Below are 11,564 nucleotides of genomic sequence, written 5' to 3'. Positions count from 1 at the left end.
AGTAGTCGCTGGTGGACTCGTCTTCTAAAGCCTCCAAGATCATGTTGCGTTGCTTTCCTGTCCTCATGTCGTAGAATATGGACTTCCCTTTAGAAACCTTCATCTGGATCATCCCGGTGCTCCAGTCTTGTTTAGCTTCCATAGCCATAAGCCGAGGCCTTCCAAGAATGATGGGGTAGCCCTCCCCTTTGTGTGGCATGACGAAGATGTCTACCTCCACTTTTGTATTGAATGCTTTTACTTTGACCGCATTTACAATGCCTACGCATTTTACTCTTACATTGTTTGCCATCTTGGCTCGGTAGGGTACCGGCCTACTTACCTCTAGACCTAGATGGTGCATCATCTTTTCACTCATGACGCATATTTGCGCGCCACCATCTATGTAGACGTTTGAAATCCGCTGCCCTTTGATGTAAGCGTCCATGGATGGCAGGATGTCGTCAAGATCCCTCCCAGAGATAGCCCCAGCTATCCGTGGTCTTGATTTCCTGGTACTTACCATTTTCGTCCATTGCGTCCTCATTCTGGGTGCAAGGTGGAGTAATTGGGGCCAAGTTATCTTCGGGCCCTGCATTAACACATCTTGAACTAAGTCATAGGGTTGTGCATACTTACCTAGTGAGAAGTCCACGATGTCTATCTTCCGTCGCGGTTTAGCTGCTTGCTTGCTAGACTCGGCCTTCCCTTTCATCTTCGCTTCTTTTTGAGATGCCTCCTCGTGCCTCGCACGCTTCACTCCCATAGCATCCACTTCTTCTACCTTCGCTTTTACTTTGTGCTTTTCTCGAGGTGACTCTTCTACCTTCGCCTTCCCTTTAGCCTCTAACCTAATAACACTCACCGCTTGGTTCACAGCAAGTGGTGGGGGTAGTGGCGGAATGAGAGGTTGGGGTGGTGGTTGCTCTTGTACATGTGGTCGCAGGATTTGGACTGGTGGGATTGGTCCAGGCTGCCTAGGTGGTGGTGGTCTTGCTCTTGGCGGAGAGATCTGATTCTGTCTCCCCCCTCTATTGAAATTCTTCCTCCTCGGGTGTGGGCAGTAGTACATTCCATGGCCGTCTTCCCCGCAGTTGTAACAGTGGTACTCTGGGTTCTGCCTTCGTTGTCCCCTTCCTTGTTCTGGGTTTCTGCCAGATGCATGCCCTTGCTGCATCAGATGCACAGATAAACTCTCTAGTTGGGTGGTGATGCGACTTAATAGGTCTTGCTGTTCTTCTGATGCCTCCTGTGGTTGGACTCTATGATTGGCTGTTGCAGCCACTGGGGTTGGTTAGATCGAGCTCGTTTCCTCTGACTCGTTTACTCTTGCTTGCATGCGCAGCTTCTTGTCTTTAAGGCGGGCTACTTCGACTGCCAACCATATGTTGCAGGAAACCTTCCCTTCACCTTCTCTTTAAGCGGCGACCATAGACCAGCAATGAAACGGTCCTTCTTTAGGAAATTAGGCGCTCCTTCGCCTTCCTCCAGTGTGGCAACCCATCTCTCCCATAAGTCCACAAACTTTGACTCGTAGGTGGCATACTCCAGCAGGCCTCCCTGTTTTAATTCTGTCAGTAGCTACCATAGCTTCTCCGAGGTTGTGCCTCCACCAAACCTCTTTACAAAAGCAGCCCTTAACACATCCCATGCATTATTGGTATCCTAGGGCAATGCATTATACCAGGACTTGGCCTCTACTTTCATCAGTAGAGGAAAAATTCTAAGTCGTGAAGCGTCGTCATCTCTGTTGGAGACGACACAAGCAATGTTGAAATCATCCGAAAAGTTGGTGGTGAGATCCTCTCCCTTCTTTCCACTGAACGTGGGGAAAGAAACACTTGCCATGGTGGTGACTCGGAAAATTACAAACCTTTTTCTTTTTTTTTTTCTCTATTTTTTTTTTTTACCATCAACAGCGGCGGCTCATAGCAGCTTTTTACAGGGGTGGATGGACAGGTTAAAACAGGATAAAAATAGAGACATTAAATGAATGATGGTAATCTAATATGGGGAGAATGATAGGGTTCGGGGAATTGAGGATTTCTCCTAGTACCGCCGCACCGAATAGGTAAACAATCTTTTGTTGGTAGAAGACTTTCCTATCTACATAGATATTCACATGCATATGCTACAGGAATGTGAACGGGAATGCCGTTGGCCCGTTTTCCATTATGCACAGAGGGTGGAATACTTACTTATACTCTTACCGTGCCAGTGTTGATGAGTCGGCACATCCACAAGAGGTCGTCGCCTTTCATGGGCTCTTCTTTCCTTCGTTGCTCAGCACGTACGGGGTGATGGCGACGGGTCTGACCACTCCCAGCCTCTTGGCTAACAACAATTGTAATCAGCATTGGAGAGGGGGAATGGGGAACACACCCGACACACATGCAACGGCCCCTATATAGCTCAGGGTATTCACAACACCCCTGTCGTCTCGAAAACACCTTCAAAGAAGACGATTCAGACTAGCAGGGCCTCGCCTACACTTCGCCCAACGCACACACAACCTATACAAGTCTCAGAGAGCGACCACACCGATATTGGCCTCTTTCAGCTCTTCCACAACTTGACGCCTCTCTCTCTTTCTCTCTCACACACACAAGGGGCCCGGGGGACGCACACGCTCACACACACCGGCACCACACACCTGGGAGACGAGCAAAGAAGAAAGGGGGGAAGGGGAAAGAGACGACAACAAAAATCGGCAATGATAGCTTCTTTACACACCATGTACAAAACTCATGTGGCCTGCTCTAGGTCGCGCCATGGCCATCACCAATCCATACAGAGGGCACACACCTCCCTCGCCACTCGACTCCGTCGGCACACGCCTCGACGGGAACATCCACCTCTGGTTTTACTTCGACGACAACTCCTCCTCCTGGCAGCCGTCGTTGACTGCCTCTTTTGCAAGCCCTTTTTCTCTTCGTAGCCGCGTCCCAACAATCCACAATCTTGTGCGGCTTCGACTCCTCGAATGTTCAAAGCTCCTCCTCGTGGTAGCTCTCGCTAGCCGCATTCTCTTCAAGGTGCCCACTCTTTTCGTACCGCTTCACGGACTACACCTTGTGTGCTAGCTTCGATTGCCGAGCGCACGCGCACAAAGCTTCCTTTCTTTTTTTCCTTCCTCCAAACTCCTTTCTCCCTCCCCCAAGCCAAAGAAAAAGACCCTTCTCTAAAAACGTCACCCTCCTTTTTTCACTTCACCTCCTTCTCTTTACAAGGCAAAGAAAAAGGTTTCTTTTTTAAGCCATAGCGCCCAGGGCCACTGCCTATGGCCCCTTCACTCACTTTCTCTTTTAATTTCCTCTTTGCCTCATTAGCCTAGAAGTTCACTTCTTGCTTTCTTTTTTTTCCCCAAAAGTGAAGTTCCACTATTTCCCTTTATCTTCATAAAATGAGAGTTGGAATCCCCGATTCTTATGGTTCCGGTGTTCGCATGTGCACAAGCCTGCTGAATATTTGTGGCAGCTTCACTTTGCTACCATCGAACCCCAAGAGTTCTGCCGCATCTTAGCCATGATTCAACTACTCCAGGTCCGCAAAACGGAAGCGAGAAAAAAATCGGCCGAATCATTTGTACACACCTCCTCGTAAACTGCATTCCACTTTGCCGAGCTGTATCTTGCTGAATGTAAATCCGATCATCGAGCTGTCACTTTTGGTTGGCCCTACATAGTGCAGACTCACTTCTAGAACCCTGGTGAGGATAAGAGACCTGCACAGGACAGGTCCATCGAGACGGTCATACCATGCCAAAACTGCCCCCGGACAAATGTTCATCGGCCCGTAACTTGCACATCCGGACCTCAATTGACAATCCGAAAAGACCGGCATGCTCCACAGCTCAAACAGTTCACGTGTATCCACTGATCCTGATTCTATTCGCCTGTCTGTACCTGCCCTGTCCGTCGGGGATCTACAAAGCCTTCTAACTTCAGACTGGCATATCTTTCACACCCGGACTCCGTTTGAGGAGCCATCTGGACCAACTTGCAAAGCATCTCGAAGACCATATTCTAGAACATCAAATCAACATCTCGGGCACCTTCACCTGCCTTTCCACATGGACCATTATGGGGCCTTTTCGGCCTTAAAAAACCACATTAAGCATACATTTCCGATGCCACTCTCCTGCTGAGGTCTCCCACACTAGCTTTAGCCCTCTACCATGCACCTATCAGCATACATAGCGCTGCACTGCACACTTCTCAGCACGGACCAACTTTGGTTGGACTAGCGTGTTGCATGAATTCTACTCCATTCAGCTGCAGCTCGTCTCCTGCCCACTAGGTCTCTCCCATGGTAGAGAGATGCTTCAGGATAAGTTGTACAGGGAGAGGAGGAAGGTCCTCCACTCGCTTCCCAAAACAGCGAGAGCAGTAGCCAAACCAATCTTCTCTAGGACATGGGAATCTTCTTACCACTTCTTCTTCTGGATTTTCAAAGTGGATTGGTAGCACTCGCATGCGTCGTGCAAATCGGTAGGCGACCTTCCGCCGCTTAGCTTCGGATGACTTCTTCCTTGACAAAGTGGGTACGACCCGGCTATTTGAGCTTGAAGCACTTGCTTGGAAAGATGCCTCTCCCTTCGGGGTCATGTGTTTCCAGGCTAGCCTATCTTCTCCTTGCCTTTGGCTCGAGAAGCCCCTTTAGGCCACTTTGGAGTTATATCCTTGATTGTAGTTTCTTTAGGGAAAAGAGGCCTCACCGTTTGCTTCCCTTCCTTGACGTGAATGATTTCTTTGCGATGAATGTCGATGTAGATGACTTCAGCCCTTTCGCTGCCTTCGTTGCTGGCACTCATCGACCGTGTGCCTTGGTTGACAACAGTGATGGCACTTCACCAATCTCCCACCTGATGCTTTCGATTTATAGTTAGAACGAGCGACACGAGATGGAAAATTTACCTCTTGAATGCTGATGACACTGCAACCTGGCAGTAGCACCTCAATAAAGGCGGCAAGTGTCCCCTTCATCTCCTCTCTTCCGTCCTCCAATTAGAAAACTCCTTCAGCCACTCGTCCATGATTGATAGTGGGTGTCACTTTCAGCATTGTAAACCGAAGGGTCTTAGTAAAGCCCTCCTTAGTGGGGACACCAAATGAGGGACGCAAAGCGGACCTCGAACCCCAACGGCCTCTAAAACGCCGGGACCAAATGGCGCGCCTTGAGCGTGCCGCGGTAAAGTGAACAGGGGGCACCACCTAGCTTTGAGCGGCTAGGATGCAAAACCACGATGATATGAACACCCCAAACCTACACACACACACACACACACACACACACACACACACACACACACACACACACACACACACACACACACACACACATACACACAGAGAGAGAGAGAGAGAGAGAGAGAGAGAGAGAGAGAGAGAGAGAGAGAGAGAGAGAGAGAGAGAGAGAGAGAACATTTGCAAATGATGAAAACCCTCGGGGGTGTGAGGATGAATTATTTCTGCAATATTTACAACGTGGCTTGCCATGGTGGTAGAGAGGTAGGGGGAGGAGGTGGTGCAACCTACTTGGTGCGTTCTCTAAGACGGCTCAATAATTGTGAATACTTACCACCAAAAGCGTGCATACGTGTGTGCATCGACCATTGGAGTCGAGAGATGGCTGTGGTTCCCTTTGCATGGTGCAATTCCCAAGGAAAAATGCAACACACAAGACCCTCCCCGTGATGGTGATAGTGTCAATCCTTCCCACTACACTCTACCAAATGCTTGGTTCCTCATGAATTGCCCCCCTCGATAATGATCTCTCAGTGCCAATTTATAGGTGTTGGATGCTTGGATTATGGTAATCCCAGTGTGGTTAGGGTAAGCTTAATCGGGGAGACAAAGCAAGTGGTGGGCCCGGTGTGGTTGACCCTTGCTTTGTTTTGGGAGGTTATTAAAAGATGGGAATCTCTAGGTGGGCCTTTGTGACCATCACCTAGAGAGAGGATATTTACAAAAAAAGGAAATTTACAATGGTTCGGGTGAAAATTGAAGATAATGATGAAAATAACCTATAAATTACTGGGATGGCGTTGTGGTTGCATGTTGCCGGCGAATGGCGTGTTGCTGGTGCGTCGGTGTCAAGCATACTTCTTTTCAGAGTCGGCCGGGGCATGCCTTCGGTGCATTTTCTCTTTTTGTTGTTGGTGGCGCGTGCTTTGGATCCTTCTTCTTTTGTTTGTTGATGTCGTAGCCGTTTTTCCTTCTATTTGTGGTGTGGTGCGTATATGCGTGTGTGTGTATGTTTTTGTGCATGAGGACGTGTGTGTGTGTGTTTTGTATAGGTATGTGTGTGTGAAAACGTGCGTGGGAAGGGGGGCTATATATATATAATGTATATATAGTTTTTTTTGGTTTTTTTTTCTTCTTGTTGGTGGCGGATGGCCGGCGGCCTGTTTCTGTGCAAGGCAGATGGAAGGGGGAATAGGGGTATAGAGTGTGTGTGTGGTGTGTGTGTATTGTGTGTGTGTGCGTGTGTGTGTATTGTAGACTGCGCAAGTCCCGGAAGGGTGTGTGTGTGCGTGCTTTGGACTACGCCTACGCACAGTGCCGATGGGAGAGAGGGGGTGATTGTGTGTGTGCGTGTGAGGGTGGTCCTATGTGACGTTGCCCGTGAGAGGGAGAGAGAGGGAGGATTTTCCTTGCTTGTGTGGCCTGAGCACCCATGTGAGAGAGAGAGAGAGTATCTGCGCTGAGCTTGAGAGAGAGTGTGTGAGGAAGAGGGAGGGGTGAGGCTTTTGGATAAAAGAGAGAGAGAGTGTGTGAGAGAGAGGGAGGGGTGAGGTGTGGAGTGGGGTATGGGAGATGTGTGGGTGAGAGGGAGAGGGGGGGGGGGGTTCATTGTCTTGCATGGGAGCTTGAGGACGAGGGGAGGGATAAGTCAATGGATGGAGTGAGGGAATATATCCGCGGGCCAAGAGGGGGGGGGGGGAATGAGGTCGAGGGGAGGGGAATGAGGCCGATGGAGGTTGAGACAAGTGGGTGGGGAAGAGTGAGGAGGGGTTGGGGAGGGAATATTAGCGGGCCGGAGGGGGGGGGGGGGGGGGGGGGTTTCCATGCGGCTCACACAGAGAGCACGAGAAAGAGTCGGGAGTGTTTTTATCCAATGCCCGTAGGGCGGGGGGGGGGGGGGGGGGGGTGAAAGGAGTTTTTTTTCTTTTTTTTTCTTTGATTTCCGAAAGTTGGCTATCAATGCTATCATAGAGCTTGTACAAAGCTAACTCAATGCTTACTGAATGCTAAACATTGCGAGCACACAGTGTCTTAGGGTGTGGGAGACCTCTCACCACAATACCCTCTAACAATGGACACAAAATTGCCAATGAAATCACACTAGCTTTCTCAAACAAGATTAAATGATGGAAACTTAAAATACACAAGTCACTTTGAATTCACCAAACCGTATTGCACAAGTGGAAGGACGAAGATTTGAACGTCGATTACTCCTTTGATACACCAAACCTTAATTTACTGATGGTGGAGGAACATATACAATAGTGGTTTTGAGATTTTGAACTCATGCTCTCTCACTTGTGACGTGTAGCTTGAAATATTTTCTCACACCAAAAGTGAAGCTCTCAAAGTGGTTGCTACACCTAAGTCTCTCCTCCCACATAGAGTGTTGGGGTGCTATGTGAGATATCGGGCATTGTTTACAAGGAGGAGAGGGGCCTATTTATAGGTTGGAGACCTCTCATCAAGATTATTGAAAATCCTAATTTACAAGCTAACAAATCAGGATTATGATTTTTGTTTAATATCAAAACATTGCGAGCCTTCTTTATCTGCTTGAATCATGGATGTGGGCTCAAAGAGAGCATTATTGATGGTAGATAAGGTTAAAGTAGAGTTTTAAGGAGGGGGAGAGAGAGAGAGAGAGAGAGAGAGAGAGTTACTATGTACATGTCTTGAGGTAAGGTGTCTTTTATGGTTAGGTCAATGGCTATTTTGTGTTAGTATATTAATAATTAGTGTTAGTAATCACTAGAAAGTTAATGATATATTTACAATGAGTAGAATGAGGTGGATGATTGAAGTAAGATGGTTGAATGAAGTGAGGAAATCCTTGTGCTGGTGAAGCTTGAAGAAGGACTTACTTGTTTAGGTTCTCAAAATGACTATCGATCCTCTTCGTCTTCTTCTCGTCTTTATGCGCCCACCACCATCAAGGTTGATTATCACAATGAAAATGACAATTCGGTTGATGATATCTCTCAATTTGCAGAGGTTAAGTATGGTTTACATGCTGAAATTTATATATATAGAGAAGGGGTAAGATGGAATTGTACTTTGGAAGTAATAGAGAGAGGCATAGAGATGGTGTATGTACATGTAGAGCTCAAATGAGAGCTATGGAAGTAAGAGGGGAGGTTAATGGTGAAGAAGGTGGGAGAAACCATGGAAGGTGTAGGTTTGAGTGAGGGATTGAGAGGAATGAGTGTGTGCGTGTGTGTGTGTGTAGGTGAGAAAAGTGGGCAGACTGGGGTCCAATCAAAACATCATACCTCACCGGTGGTAGCTACAACAATTATCAAAATTTTTGAGGTGATTATTCAGCTCTTGTTCCACATTTGGTCTTCTAATTACTACTTCAAATTCGAAGTGGAGATGAATATAAAAAATCCCACCAAAAAGCCTATTTTTCTTCACAAAAAAAGTCTTCAGTGGTCCCCTTCTTGTTGAACCTGCATAAGACTCCAAAGGTGAGCCCCTCCTTGCATTAGAGCATGACTTAATTGATTCTGTTTGAAAATATTCATGGTTGTGGATTATGCATAAATATAAATATGGGTATGATGGAAAAAAATAGGCGAGTATATATAAACAATTCATGGAATCTAGAATAGTGTGGGTTATATAAAAAAAATATATATATGAAAATATAGGGAATCAAATGAGGAGGGCGCTCATTTATTTTTATTGATGTTTATTTATTTACAAGAGATAAGAGAGAATACCCGTAGAAAATAAGAATTTAGTGAAAGGCAATGAGTGATGGTGGAAGGTATTTTTTTGAGGTTTTTCCTTGGAGTGGATTCACATAAAAAATAAGAGAAGCTTGCATGAAATGATTTTTTATAGAATACATAGGTAAGAAAGATCATGTTAATGCTGAGTAAATATACATACTGTACTTAGGTAAATAAAACACACCTAGACAAAAATATGTAAATAAACATTATAATAAAAATCCTTATATTTAGGACCTATATACAATGAAATACTTATACACAAAAGGGCAATAATATGCTTTAGCTTATATTTTTATTTATTTTTTTGGCTCAACTAGCACAGTGACTAGCTAAGGGAGGGTTTTTAAAGAAGATATGGAAAAAGTCCCCTAACTCTCACACACCTATGTACAATGAAAAGGTGAGGATAGCCACAATGTTTGCGTGATTTTGATAGGGTGAGGTAGCTCACTGTGGCAATTATGGAGAGCCAAAAAACGGCTATCAGTGGTGTAGAACCCTTTTGTTTAGGATGCTTCCACAAGTAACCATTCCTCAAAAAGTACCCATATGCTTTCTTGCGTATCCTCTTGAGTTCTTGTTCACACCAATCATCCTGTTTTGCTAGAGTACTCAAATAGATTCCAATTGGAAGCCAATCACCTTCATAAAGATTGTTCAAGAACAATTCAAGTGGATTAGTCATGCATACATTGTACCTTTGACATGAGAGATAGAATATAACTTTATGTCTACATCATCTCCCCTGTCAATCATTTTGTGACTCATCTTCATACCACCTTGCCCTTGATAGCATATCAGCCATTGTTTTGTCTTTACCTGCAATGTGCTTAAACTCGGGGTTTAAGGACTTAATGTAGGCAATCCACCACAACATAGCAATGTCTCGCATTGAGAAACTTGTATTCATCCCAAGAAGTGGTAGACAATCTGTTTCTACAACCACACATGCACCAATTAGGTACTCTTTCCTATTTTTCAAGGCTATAACCATACCCCATAACTCTCTCTTTATTTGTGGATAGTTTCTTTGGCAAGAACTTAGTACCTTTGCTCAAAATCTCACCTACCTGTGTCCTTCTTCGTCATCTTTCCCTATTGCCCATCCAATTCCTGTAGGACTGGTGTCTACTCTCACAATTACTGACCTTTGACACTCATAGTCTACCTTTCTCAAAATTGGTGCTGACTAGAGCAACTCCTTTAGCTTTTTCGTGGCTTTTATATGTGCTTCTGTCCATTTGAACTTTTGATTCTTTCTAAGAATTGATAAAGAGGATCAACTACATGTGCATAATGTGGAATCCAAATAACATAAAAGACATATGCTCCCAAAAAACTTCTAACCTCGGTGATTCTAGTGCATGTTTCTTTCATTGTTTGGATGGCATTTATCTTTGTTGGACAAGGTTTCCTACCATATGGCCCGCACGTGCCCCACAATGAGCACTTCACTGACACCAAACATAAACTTTTTCCATGACAAAGTAAGATTCACTTCCTCCAGCTTAGATAGAATTTTATCACAATCATTTATGTGATTTACCACAAACCTGTAACATCCTCTGAGATCCAAAGCTTCATCTTTGTCACTTTCCTCACATCCTTTGAGAGGCAAATCATCAATGAAAGGCATTGTGATTTGAGGAAAAAGTCACATAAGACCTTATTCATTCCATTCATCATATGTGAAACCGAGTTGGTTGCTTCCTGTGGCAAGGTAGATACCCTTACCAAATCCAAAGGTGTCCTCATGGTTGTCAAGTCTCTGCTTTCAATTGCAAGTTGAAATTGATCATACCCTGAGTAGAGATCCCCCATTGAGTAGATTTCCCTCCTTGCAAACACCTTTGTAAACTCATCCACAATCGGTCCTGTACCTACATTTCTAATTGTCACCTTGTTCAGTGGTTGCATATCTTGGATGAAGCGTAGAGAACCATTCTTCTTCGGCATTGTGAACCACCTGTTTGAGTATATGGAGCACAAGAAGGCTCCAAAATCCCCATTTTGATCTTTTTATTCAATAGCTCTACTAACTTGGACAAATGAGCCTTTGGAACCGGAATAGGCCATAGATTCCAAGGCACATGAGGTATTGTAAAGATTACTATAGAAGCTACAATAGAAGAATCAACACATCCTATCTCATGTGGCTCAAATGCAAAATCCTTACCATGCTTTGAAAGAATTTCTTTAAAGCACTTTGTCTCCTCCTGTGTTAGAAACTCCTTGCCACCAACCTGCAACTCTTGAAAAGACTCCTCTGTGAAGGTGTGCCCAATATTTTTAGGATTCCTCAAACTTGGTTGCAAAGCAGCTTGCTTAATCTTTTCCCTGTTGGTGGGTGGTAAGGATGAAGCTACTGGTTTTACCTTCTTTGCTACACTCTTGTATTTAATTTCAACATGGACTTCTGGGCCAATTGTTTGCTTGAAACATTGGTTTTCTTTAAAGGCTTCTATGAATTGATACATTTCCATAGAGCATACTTCCACAAATTCATTTTCAAAATGCAAACTAGACTCCATTATAGAATCAAGCTCACCCATAGTATCTACAAAAGAAACTTGCTCACACAAACTGAAAACATTTTAAA

This window comes from Adiantum capillus-veneris, chromosome 23 (genome assembly GCF_014529385.1).
Source record: "Adiantum capillus-veneris isolate H3 chromosome 23, ASM1452938v2, whole genome shotgun sequence".
NCBI lineage: Eukaryota > Viridiplantae > Streptophyta > Polypodiopsida > Polypodiales > Pteridaceae > Adiantum > Adiantum capillus-veneris.
Note: the sequence above shows the minus strand (reverse complement) of the source record.